Source organism: Bactrocera tryoni, chromosome 1 (assembly GCF_016617805.1).
Source record: "Bactrocera tryoni isolate S06 chromosome 1, CSIRO_BtryS06_freeze2, whole genome shotgun sequence".
Lineage (NCBI taxonomy): Eukaryota > Metazoa > Arthropoda > Insecta > Diptera > Tephritidae > Bactrocera > Bactrocera tryoni.
The window spans coordinates 78012184-78026017 of NC_052499.1; positions in this window are offsets into that span (position 1 = coordinate 78012184).

Consider the following 13834-nt stretch of genomic DNA (forward strand, 5'->3'; position numbering starts at 1 on the left):
AGATAATGGCAATCGTCGAAGATTGGTTTAACCCTGGTCGAGACCAACGGTCTGATACACTTAGTCGAGACTAATGGTGCTTGGCTAGGCCTAGGCTAGTTTACATACATTTGTATGGAAATACGTGTTGTACATATTTACGCTCATATATGTACAATATATGTAGATACATTTTTGAAATTTCTTACCTCTCGATTTGGTTGAAATCAAATTGACTGCCTTGTTCACGCTTGGCGTGGCAATAGCGTTCACAAGAAATGTAATATTTGAGAAAAATAACATTTTTCTTAACCTTTAAAACGCTCTAGCGGCTAAAGTATTTGACCTAGATAAACATACAAACCAATTTGGACATGTAACGAACATGAAAACAGATAAATCAACCGTGCGAAGTGATAGAAACATACCAAAGTTCATATATTTTCATACAAAATATATGGGGTCTAGCCAAGCACCATTGGTGCACTAAGGTGTAATATTATAATATCCTTTTTTCGTCCTTTTCGAAACGATACCCTTGAATTTTTTTCTGAATTCTATAGACATTCTAGGAAGCTACCTGGAAGCACAAGTCGTTTGCTACACTCTAAATATATTTAAATAACATTTAAAAACAAAATATTCCTGGCCAGACCCGAGGGTCTCGATGAGGGTTAACCAGTTAGAATGTCGTCACAGTCGTTGGTTTTTAATGAGCCACGGCAAAAGTCCATGATCGCCTATTGACTGGCTTTCGATTGAATGTGCGTGAAATATCTGATATCGTAAGTGTCGAATGATACAGTGGCAACGCGAATGCTGTCGACCCATAGACTCCTCGTTTGTTCACTTCGGACAACAAGTGAAACCGTGAGATCACCTCACAGCACTTGTTAACACTGTTGAGCCGCAATCCGAAGGAGTTTCTGGATCGATTCGTTACCATCAATGAATTTTAGATCCAATCTATACTACTAATACACATCAAAGACCAAGGAATAGTCGAAACAAAGAACTTTAATTGGCGAACCCGCAATGAAGAAGGCGAAGGCTGGCATAGCGGCCAGAAAGGTGATGACCACGACTTTCTGGGATTCTCAGGGTATGATCTATACTGAATGGTAATAGGGTTTTCCTATGTCGAATTAAGAGGATGATACAGCGTTAAATTGCGGAAAGACTAACATGTATGGTACAGAAAAAACTCTGAAAAGCCACTCACCGGGCACGAGGTTGAGTTTAATAATTGAGTTGAATTTAATGAATGATACCAGAACTCTAAAAAATATACTTTAGAAAGAATTACTCAGAGAAAATCTCACACCTGTAACTTTAGTGTCTCGTTTGATGTACGAAGAACAGCTGATATAGGTAAATATAGTAGGTAGAAGCAGGGCCGTAAAGAGAAAGCCGGGGTATGGGAATGATTGTAGTGAAGTGTTGGAAAAACCTCTTGGAAACTACAGGCCCGCGAAGATTTGTCACTGATCTCTCCCCGCTCTCTCCTTCACTGGTTAGAGGTATAGTAACTATAGAGTCATAATGTCATGCTCCACATTCATGAGTTTATTAGCAGGAAGTCACTATAACTAAATACAACTCTTTGTTGGTGAGTTTGCATTGAGACTTGAGCTAATATATTTGACGGAAGTGCCGGTGCAACGCACAATAAAAAATATGTGTGCCGTTCAGCTTTTACCCAATTTCGCCTGTCAACGCGTCATCAGTACACGCGCTCGCCCGATTATGGCGCAGCTCAACTGGCATGGCTCATAAACCACGCAGTCATGCACTTGCAGCACCCAATCGCCAGCCGAACAGGGCGCACATTACATAAATTCAAAGTAAACGCGCACCGCTGCCGGCACCGCACCGCACGTTTTCAGCGCGCACAACACTGCGCAAGTGGTTGGCATGTCGTCAATGCGAAGTTGTTTGTTGTAAATGAAATGCGCCGCGTTCACAGTTGGGGGCGTTGACGCCCCATCGCGCCTCAGATGACTCTATATTTGATTGGGCAGTTAACGGCCTTTCAATGAGCAGCGTAAATACATATATTACACATGTGTGCGTGTGTGTGTGCGCGCGTGTGTTGTACAGGCGGATATCAGGGCATGAATGTAAACATTTACACAACGCTGCGACCGCAACGCCAGCCGCCCGGCGGAAGAGTGAAAACAAATGCGCTCAATCAGCAAAGGCGGCGCTGCGTCCATTAAGCAGAACAAACGCTTAATTGCTTTCCGAGAGCGCGGCGGGGCGCTTGTACTCGTCCGCATGCATGTATGTGTGTGTGTGTAAGCGCTCCACTTGCTTTTCGCGTGTTCGTTTTTGGGGTTTCAGCTGTTGGCGCTTGTTGTAAGGCTTGCTTTTTACTCCTTTATTAATAAAAGCTTGGATCACTGTATAGTTGTTGTTGTGGTTTTTATTGTTTATTAGCGCCAGGATATTATTTCATAATGGCACCGACAGCCGTGAAAGCTGGACAGTAGACTTGCGCGCATCGGCGCAAAGCCAGCAGCCACGTAGAAATGAAGTAAAAAACCAACAACAAGAAGTGCAACGCCGCTGCAATACTAAGCGCCACCTGCCGTTCCGCTTCGTGTTGTTGTCTAAAATATTCAATCCAATTAATAATCGACAGCTTTGCCGGTAGCTTTTCGGCTGCCCCACACCGCCTTCGGCGCGCGCAAGCAAGTCAAGCCTACTCGGCCACCGCGCGCAGGTGCCTGTGTGTGTGCGTGTCTGTGTTGCGGCATAATTTTACGCTTTTTATTATTAATAAGCCCAACAATCAGTGTGACATTTGGAGAAATCGTACGCTCGTCCGGCGTACGCATTTCAAAATCAACTCATTAAACATAAAAACAAAGCAAATAAAATCGAAATGTAAATGCGCACGCGGCGCGGGGGGCATCATCAACTAATTGCCGGTGATTATACGCCTCATGTTGATTTAGGCGCCCACTGATGTCGCACAATTAATTTCTACTTTGTTATTAATTTTCAATTGCCATAGAGCAACTACAAAACTTTTAAATGCTTGGCGCTTGTTGAATTCGCTTAAGAAGCGTTGATTTTCATTGAAGACAATGGCGACAAGTTGACAACTGCGTTTACTGGTCGACTGGCGCGCCTGTCGGCAGGGGAGCGCTATTTAATAACGGACGAGCTGAACATGCGAACTGGTTTCTGAACACATCATATTAATAATTTATTAGATTTTCTTAATGCGGTTAGCGTTGGTGTAATGCCTATGTTTTGGGAGCAAATGAGACTCTTTGCTCAAACACAGAACAAAAGTTATGCTATTCCAAGACTTCCAAAACAAAAAACGTACAATATTGTTTCGTCTTCCAGTACACTTCATGGTTCTTAAAACATTTATCAGTTGCTCAATAGTAAAATTAATATATGCCACTAAACAATCCACTACAGTTTTTTTATAATAGGAGAAAGCATCGAAAGCCGGTGTGCGAAACTTTAGCCTACTCCCAACTCATATCTGACTGACTGACTCCTAATTTACTGTAAATGTTTTATTTTTGTCTAACAGCTTTCCATTTACCACAGAACTGACATGTGAGGGCTGTCAATCTCCACTCGGTTTTTGGGCTAGGTGGAAGTACAGGTCCTCATCTTGTCCATCTATCCACAATTGGATGTCCGGGATTAGCCTGTGGGTGCAAGAGGTGATAGTTTTTGGACAGAGTCGTGATCTGATCTAAGCTCTAGTTATGTACTGTTCTTGACACTGAGAGTTCTTCATTTCTATAGTTTTTCATTATTAAAAAGAATAATTAAAAGATGTACACGTAGAAAAACTGCATTTTTCAAAGAATGTACCCTTCAGATACTTTATCTAGCTAAATTTGTTAAAAATATGAGATCTGTAAATACCTGGACCAGGAGATATATGGAGATATTTTTGAATATCTAAACTATCGAATAACTGACTAGATATTCACCATGTGCCAAATCTTGGAAAAGACTTGCGAAAAGAGGATCCACATACACCACCTCTTCTTCGATTTTCAAACTGAGTAGGCAATTGAGATGTAAAGTTCTCTCTCGACGAACAAAGACCAAACTATACAAGTCACTTATCATCCGTTCTGCGATATGATGCAGAACCATGGACGATGACAACGTCTGATTAAGAGTTTTGGAAAGAAAGGTTCTGCGGAAGACTTATGATCCATTATCCATTGGCAACGGCGAGTAACAAAGTCGATGGAACAAAGACATTTGACATTGACATAGTTCAGCGAATTAAGAGACATTGGCTAGGTCATAAATCAATGAAAACACTCTATCTCTAAGAGTATTCGACGCAGTAGCCGCTGAGGTAAGCAGAGGAAGAGAAGACCTCCACTCCGTTGGAAAGATCATATGACTACACTTAGAACATCTCATTGGCGGCAAACAGCAAAAAGGAAGAACGACTGGTGAACTGTTATAAACTCAGCTACAACCACGTAAGCGGTATCTATGCGAATAAAGACGAAGCTATCGAAATTAAAAAAAAAAATTTCGATTTTTATAAATTTCTAGATTAGAATATCGCATTAAGGGCAAATCACCAAAATTTTATCCTTTCAGTTGATATATAAGAAACAAAGTGGCTTCAATTTTATTCTGAAGCATATAGTAAGATACATACATCAGACCGAAATTCAACATGGTTGATAAGGTTAATTCAAGAAAATGTAGTATGTTACATATATTCTTGCTTTTAGATTGTGTAAAATTCCATAATTGCCCTTTGACGAGTGGCATGGCCACCCTCGTATCAGCAAAAGGATTTAACTAAGAGTAATTGCTCATTGTTTTGCTGCTCGCCGGCGCAGTCTTATCAGCAGCACGCAATTAATTGCAAATTTTATATGTTGAGTAATGAGTTCAATTTTAATTTATAAATTTAGCGGCTTATCAGCGCATCAATAATGTGAAAGCACAGCAATAAACACACTTGGAAGTGCTAATTCCCCGACAACGGTTATAAAAATCGTATTCGTTATAAAATCCATGAGTGCCACAGACACACCTACACATAAACATATACAAGTATGTACTCGTATGCACATGTGTCGTATCAATCGACGCAGTTAATTTGTTTACTTCAACCGATTTACAGTCAATAAGATTAAATTAATTTCTTTAATTAGCAATAAACATCCTTATGTATGTATGTATGTATGTATGTATTTATATAAAAGTGCCAATTTATTGATTTATTGTGCTTATCAATAAGACTTGGCTGTGGATTTAAGTAAAGATGTGGGGGTTTAATACAATTGACTGACCTTAAAGAATATTCTTCTGTAAACGCTGACAGGCGGCTCATTATATGTAAATATGTTTTCACATGCTGCATACCTAACCAGTTCAGATATATTGATTACTCCTCTTTGGAATTATATTTATTTGCTCTAGAAATATATTATTCTTCTTTACTGGCGTAGAAACCGTACAGTTTATCGTTCCATCAACTGCAGTATTCGCCGATGCCAATGCGCCCAGGACCATAACCCTTCCGCAGAACATTTTTCTCGAAATCATCAAATTTTGTCAACGTGCATCCCTCTGCAGCATATTGCAGGACGGGGACGGGTATTGTGAAATTGGCCTTTGTTCGTCGAGAGAGGACTTTACTTCTCAATTGCCTACTCAGACCGAAGTAGCACCTGTTGCCAAGAGTTATTCTGCGTTCGATTTCGAGGCCCTCGTCGTTATTGGTGTTAATGCTGTTTCCAAGATAGACGAAATCATCTACGACTTCAAAGTTATGACTGTCAACAGTGACGTGGGAGCCTAGCTGCGAGCTGCGCGATGACTGTTTCTTTGATGACAAGAGATATTTGGTCTTGCCCTTGTTCAATGCCAGACCCAATTGCTTCGCTTGTTTGTCCAATCTGGAAAAAGCAAAATTAACGGTTTATTATGGCCAATGATATCGACCTTCCCTATTTAGTTCTGCATCTCAAATTATTTTCTCCAGCAGCAGATCGAAGAAGTCGCACGATAGGGAGTCGCTTTGTCTAAGACCTCGCTTGGTATCGAATGACTCGGAGAGGTCCTTCCAGATGCTGAAGGAGCTTTCAATATTGCTCAACGTTAGTTTACACAGCCGAGGGTACCAAATTCAGACATCGCCTCATAAAGGCAGTTCCCTTTCGTGCTGGTGAATATCTGGTCAGTAGTTGATTTCCCAGGCCTGAGCCACACTGATAAGGTCCAATAAGTTTGTTGACGGCGGGCTTTAATATTTCACACAGTACGCTCAATAGAACCTTATATGTATGCTAAGTTAAGGAGACTTATTCCAGGGTAGTTGGCGCAGATTGTGGGGTTTGCCTTTTTGTGAATCACACACAGGATCACAGAACATATACATACAATGCAATCGTCGGGCATGCTTTCGTCCGACCAAATTCTGGCTCAGGAAAATGGCTGCATACATACTGTGTTCCAAGCCACAAAGGAATTGCGGAAAACGAAATATTATAGTTGATGAGATTGCCAAAAGTGACATCTATCTGTATACCAAACAATTACAAGAAATTGGAAGTCACTAAAAACAGATCTAGACGAGATGAAATGCCTTAAGGATAGGAAAACAGAAATCAGCTCAAGACGAGATGGAATACCTTAAGGTCATGCAGGTTCGCTAAGAGAATGAACATTTCAGCTCATATTAATCCGTACCTCACTCTGGCCTTACCGAGGATCAGTTGGCCTATGCATGGCGTGACAGCCGGAGCATATAACACCTAACCTAACCTCCACATTGGCTATTCCTATAACGAATATAGCTAAATTATAAAAATCTAAAAATAAAATAATTTTTAATATTTCTGCTAAATTAATACATACATAAGTACATACAATATATTTCCTCAAAATAGCACTGGAATGATTTTCTACTAATTTCTGCTCATTCTTCAATGTCGCCAGAAATATATTTACGAGTATATCCCCATCGGTATGCGAGCACTAGAGAACATAATATAGTTAGCATGAGTTGCGGCGCGTGTTAGGTGATAGAGCGCGATCGTGCTGGCGTTGCAACAGTCGCCGTTAGCGTGATTTTCATTAGTAATTAAATTAATTGTGATTTAATTCAACTGATAAGAGCAACTATGCCTTTCAAGTGATCTACTCCGATTTAGCTGCTCATTTGCCGAGCCAAAGTTCAGTGACGAACGGAATACAAATAAAGAAGACGAGCATTTCGAGCCGAGCAACAGCGCCGCAGCACAGAGCAAACGAAAAGGCGGGCGGTAAGAAAAAATGGCAACTGCGATTATGAAGATCGCTTATTGATCCGCGGTGACATTGTACAAATAGCTCAAATTATAAGAAATAAATAAATATGCTATAAATGAATATAGCGACAGCTTGTTATTGCAATTGTTACACAATTTAAAATTAAATAGAGTTTTTAAAAATAAATTTTGATTTTATTTTTCATTATTTGTCACTGATGAACTGTCCCTGATCACGTAATCCGTTCAACGGAGTTGTGATGCTTGAACAAATTGTTATAAGTGCATAAGTGTTTAGTATATGTATATATTTTTATACCCTACACAGGGATGGAGTCGCGGGGAAATGTAATAAGAACATATATATCAATAAACTAACCGATCCAAATTAAGTTATTGTATGGACAACTGTTTTATTTTACAACATATCATAGAAAGATAAATGGAAAATAATTGATCTTTTGCACTGCGGCCTATGGTCTACTGTGTCCTCTCCTATATCACATATGATCCAGCACTTTCCTAATTCCAGGAGCTTGCTGGGAGCGACTGAGGTATTGTGATCCGTGTCCAAGTAGATGGATCCTGGTCCTTGAGAATGCTTCTACAAATTGGTGGGCAATCAAGAATTACGTGTTCTGGACTTTCCTGTCCCATGTCACGAAACCGGCAGTTTGCGCAGTAGACTCTGTTCATGCTGTACAAGTGTTTCTTAATCCTGAGAACGTCTCAAAGAGACGGAATTTGTTTCGTGGGAGGTTGACCATCTCTATAATCTCCCAGTAGTAACTTGGCGTGGCGTGTTGCCTGCTGCCAGTGCCATTATTTTACACTCTTTCCTCTGTTAGGAGCAACTCCTAAGTGGTATGGGACCCCAGCGGAATGCAGGCTTCTGGCCCTATTGTTCTGGAAGCCGCCGCAGAGCTGGCTAATTCATCAGCAAGCAATGACTTCTACTGGAAGAAGCTCGGAAAAAATCTCATTGGTATGGATAGTTTGGTATGCGGCCCCGCAATGCTAGCTCCAATGCTTTCCGGTGTTTTCAAGCCGTCAGTGCACCACTGGATAGTGCAGTCCCTCAGTAGTAGGTCGAGCGTATCACGCCTTACTGACGAGAGTAGCTCTAAACTCCTTTGTGAAGTTTACCCTCTTCGTAACGCCTTCTCTTCAAAGATGGACTAGTGGTGTGTCCTCCCCTAAGGCCGTCATCTGTTGAGACGACATTACATATCTTCCGTTTGCCAAAACCCTCTGCTACCATGAGCAGCTTGGTATATTTTGCTGCCTGTTTGGTTACTAGATGCAGCGTTGTGAGCTCCCGCATGACTTCAAGTGTTGCGGTTGGGCAAGTGCGTATTGCCCCTGAAGTGCAGACGCAGGAGAGTCTTTGCAGCTTCGATGGTTGTAGGCCCACCGAAGACAGCGTTGCTTTTGATGCCCAAGCTATAAGTGACAATAGGTCTTAGGATTATGTTATACTGCCATCTGAAGATACCTAGCTTGCAGCCCAAGGATCTGATCATAAGTGCCTTGGTGACTCTGGACAGTGTTAATTCCACGTGCTTATTCCGTAACCGCAACCGTAAGGTTGAGTGTAATGTGAGGCCTAGGAATTTGACCACTTTAGACACTCCAAATTCATGCCACCCAGCATTAGGTACCTGAAGGCCGGAAGAGATCTTCGTTTTGTAAAAGGGACGAAGGTTGTTTCCATTGTCGGATATCTTCACGAAATTAAGCACATATTATTTTCAAAAGCAACGCTGAAATCTCCGAAAAAATAGTTCAGATCCGACCACAATACCATATAGTTGCCATATATACTGATGGATCCAAATCCAGTTCTTGTATGGAAAACTTCTTTATTTCGCAAAATATTTTCACGAAATTTTACATAGATTATTATCCAAAGTAACGGTGCAAAATCCGAAGAAATTGTTTAGATCGGACCGCTATAACATATAGCTGCCATACAAACTGAACGATCAAAATCCAGTTCTTGTATGGAAAACTTTCTTATTTGGCAAGATATTTTGACGAAATTGAATACATATTATTTTTTAGGACATCGCTACAATATCTGAATAAACAGTGCAGAATGGACTACCATATCTTATAGTTGTCATACAAATTGAACGCTTAAACGCTTTTGATGCTAAAAGCTATGTATGTGCTTCGGAAGGGTATTATAGCTTCGGTAGAGCCGAAGTGAATTAAATACATATGTACATATGTGCTTTATGGCACTTGACAACAATTTTCTAGAATCTACGCTGGAGCGGGGTAAGCGGAGCTTCTAGTGCGATAATCACATTTAGCGCTTATTTAATTTCTTTATTACTGTTATTATTGATTTTTGTGCAATTAAGCTGTTTTCGAAATGAAATATGAACAATTATTTATTCACTCGATTATCATCTGAATGATTTTATTATTGACTAGCTCATTATACTAGTCGCACCGCAATTATTTACATACATATATGTATATTTAAATCATAAGGCAAATCGAAAAGAGATTCACACACACACACACGCACACAAATTTGCATTTGTATTTGTTTGCAAGCGCAATTGCATACACAAGCTTTGAAATATGCAATTTGCAGCATTTTATTAATTAAAATTTAATTGTATTTTGATAAGATTGACAAGGCGCCGCGCGCTGTCGCAGCTGCTGCTGCATCATGGCTATTTGTTGTTGTTGTTGGATGAGCACAATTTAATTGCATTCGCTTGCGTCGTTTGCGAACACGGCATGTCGTTGTTGTTGTGCAAAGCTTTATATATTGTTGTTGTTGTTTTTAATATTGTTGTTATTGTTTTTGTTGTTGGATCGTGCGCAAGTGCAATTTGTTTATTCAAATTGAAATATTTGTGTTAGCATTTTGCATACATATATCGTTTGATTACAGCGAGCGCAATCACAAACACACACACACATGCTACATGCGCAGCCACATAACCACACACACAAACGCGTGCACATATAAACGCGCATATTTGCATCTATAATGCCACTATCAAATACAGTTCTCTCTATATTTTTTCTATTTTTTTATTATTATTTTTGTTGTTGTTGTTGTAGTTGCTATCATGACTAAAACAACAGCTAGAATGTTGCTCATTACTGGCTTGGCGCTTAGCTTGTTGCATCCACTTTACGACTTAGCTCCAGTTGCCGCACTTGCTAGCTGGTGCTGGTGGCTCTCATCTCATTTCGTTATCCGCTGAATTATTCATAATATCGGCTTTGTTAGCATTGAATTGCTGATGATGTTGCAGGCATCAAATATTTGTTGCAACAATTATTTTTGCAGCACTCAAGTTGATAGTTGGTTCTCATGCTGCAGTCACTAGTCTGCTTAGACAAATACATATACAAGCAAATGTATGTATGTATGTGTGCATGAGTCTCTGCTAATCCTAGGCGACGAGTGGGTTGCTTGTGGCAGCCAATGGGAAATAGAAAGCATAATTTTTGAAAACGTAAAATTGTTGCTCATCCAGAGAAGTTTTAGAAAAGCGATATTTTTTTATATTTTTTGTATTTATTCAGCAGCAGACGCTACGTAGTTCCTGCTCTCGCAAATTTACTGTGAAAAGAGTTTCGTATCAAACCGTTTAACTACCATCGAGTTAATAGTCATACAATAGATATAAATCTAAAATTCAAATCTTCAGATCTTTTATGGGATCGTCCGGTTTATGGGATGACCGTTTTTTTTTAAGTTTTTTCGGCATTTTCATAAAGCTTTCAAATCTGTATATTAATTAAGCCTTTAGCTGTAATTATGCATTTTTAAGGTAAAAGGTAACCTAAAATCAAAAAAGCTTGTTTCATGTTAAACTGTAGATAAATGGCTATCGCCGGAACTAGGATCCTCGTATAGTCACCTGTACATCCTTTATCCATCGTCCCAGGGCACCAAGGACTATGAAATTGTTAGCAATTTATATTTACATTCCGACGAACAGAAATCTGCCCTCAAATATTTTTTAACTACTCCGCCTTGACTTCGGGCATGAGGGGGTTAAAAATTTAAACCCAACTACTTTTTTATGAAAAACAACCTTTCAAAGCAGTTTGCTGTTCATTACGTCATCATTCTATGAAAGCTCTAGATCGGATATTTGCCTAAAAAAACGATATCTTGAAACCGTCACACGGTTTAACCCTCTTTAATACTTTAAATTGAAAGTAAATGTTCTACGAATTTTCAAAGGTTATTTTTTTGTAATACCCTGATCAGGGTATATTAAGTTTGCCACGAAATTTATAATACGCATAAGGAAACATCGCATACCCTATAAAATACAGTTGAACTTCCATTACACGTACTTCTATCGCGAAGTTCTCCATAACTCGTACACTTGAATTGGCAAAAGAAGCCAAATTGCATACAAATTTCTTTTCAGAACTCGAAGTTTCCCTAACTTAAGGTTTTTTTGTAGATTATGATGATTCGAGTTAAGGAAGTTGAACTGTATATACATATGTATGTATATAAATAATCCACGCGACGAGCTGTGTTGTTTTAAACAAGTTCGTCTGTATGTCTGTCTGTATCTACGAGAACTAGTCCCAATTTTTGAGATATCCATATAAAATTTTGTAAATTCCCTTTTTTCTTCAAGAAACCGAACATTTGATGGACTCGTCGATATTGAACCACCAAAAGATATAGCTGCTATACAAACTAATCAAACTAATTCAAAATCAATAAAAAACTTTTGTATATATTTACGAAACTCAACAGATATTATTGTGCAAGACAACTCTACAATCTCCGATCAGATCATTAATTAAAAAGCTATTATACAAATGACGAAAACAATCCAGCTCTGAAAGTATTCGACGCAGTACCCGCCGGGGGAAGTAGAGGAAGAGGAAGACCTCCACTCCGTTGGAAGAACCAAGTGGAGAAGGACCTGGCTTCGCTTGGAATATCCAATTGGCGCCACGTAGCGAAAAGAAGAAACGACTGGCGCGCTGTTGTTAACTCGGCTGTAATCGCGTAAGCGGTGTCTACGCCAATTAAGAAGAAGAAGATTATACAAATGCCTTCATAATTTTTTTCTTATTAACCTTATTTAACTTTAAACATATAGTTTTAAAAAATGCATCTTTAAATTCGTTGAACTACGTAAATATCGTCGTATATCTCGTACAGCTCATTGTTCCATCGAATGCGATATTCGCCGTTCGTAATGCGCAAAGGACCATAAATCTTTCACAGAACCTTTCTCTCGAAAACTCGTAGCTTCGACTCATCAGATCGTCCACGCCTCTGCACTATATTGCACGACGGGTATAATGAGTGACTTATAGAATGTGGTCTTTTTTCGTCGAGATAAGAATTTACTTCTCATTTGCCTACTCAGTAGCACCTGTTGGCAAGAGTTATTCTGCGTTGGATTTCGAGGCAGACATTGTTTTTGCTGGTTCCAAGATAGACGAAATTGCGACTGTCAACTGTGACGTTGGAGCCAAGTTGCGACTTTTTCTTTGATGACGGGAGATATTCCGTCTTTCCGTAGATCACTACCAACCCATTTTCTTCGCTTCCTTATCCACTTTGGGGAAACCAGGACTAACGGCGCAATTGTTGTGACCAATGTTATCAATATCATCGGCGTTCGCCAGCAGTACTACACTTTTATCGAAGAAGGCACCTTCTCTATTCTCTCGAATTATTTGCTCCAGCAGTAGATTGAAGAGGCTTTGTCTGAAACCTCGTTTGACGGAGTTTTGGGTATTGCTCAACGTCAGTTTGAAAAGCTGTATTAGTTTTACAGGTATACCAAATTCAGATAACGCGGCATAAATAAGCTCCTTTTCGTGCTGTCAAAGCAAGCTTTGAAATCGACGAAGAGGTGATGTGTGTTAATCTTCTTTTCACGGGTCTTTTCCAAGATTTGGCGCATGGTGTTTTTTTGCCTACAGGATACTTATTCTAACACGGGAAGTTGTGAGCAGCGTGAGCTATATGTGAAAGAATCGTTTCTGGACACTATCAAGTGATCAGAGGACTTTCATTACTTTCTTTCACTCGCGTGAACTTCTACACATGTCTCCGTGCTCCTCACTTATAATATTTGTACATCTTCAATACAGAAAAGCACTGGGCCTGAATTAAGACCCTATTATTATTGATAGTATATGCTAGGACAAGTTTGTTGAGGAGATTTCAGAGCCAATTAAGAGGAACAGAAAGAGTACGCTGCGATGAGAGCCGGGTCTAAGTAACCGGAACGAACCAGGATTTTTATCCGGCAAAGGATTGTCAACTCGGCACCTTTTCTCGAAATTAACTGAGAAATGTTTTATGTCGCCACAACAACAACAAGTGGAAGTAACAATATAATGCATTTGGATGTTTTGTAAAATAATACGTAAAATAAATCGTTTTATAACGTAATTTTTGGGATTTAAACTTTAACACCTTTTGACAGCTAAGTTTGACTAAGTGATATTAATTACAACTAAAAAAAAAAATTAACAAAAAGAATTTACACAAAGCTTCCAGCACCAATTAATCTCCACAAAAATAGCAATAAACCTTTCAAGCTCATCAGCTGTTGCAA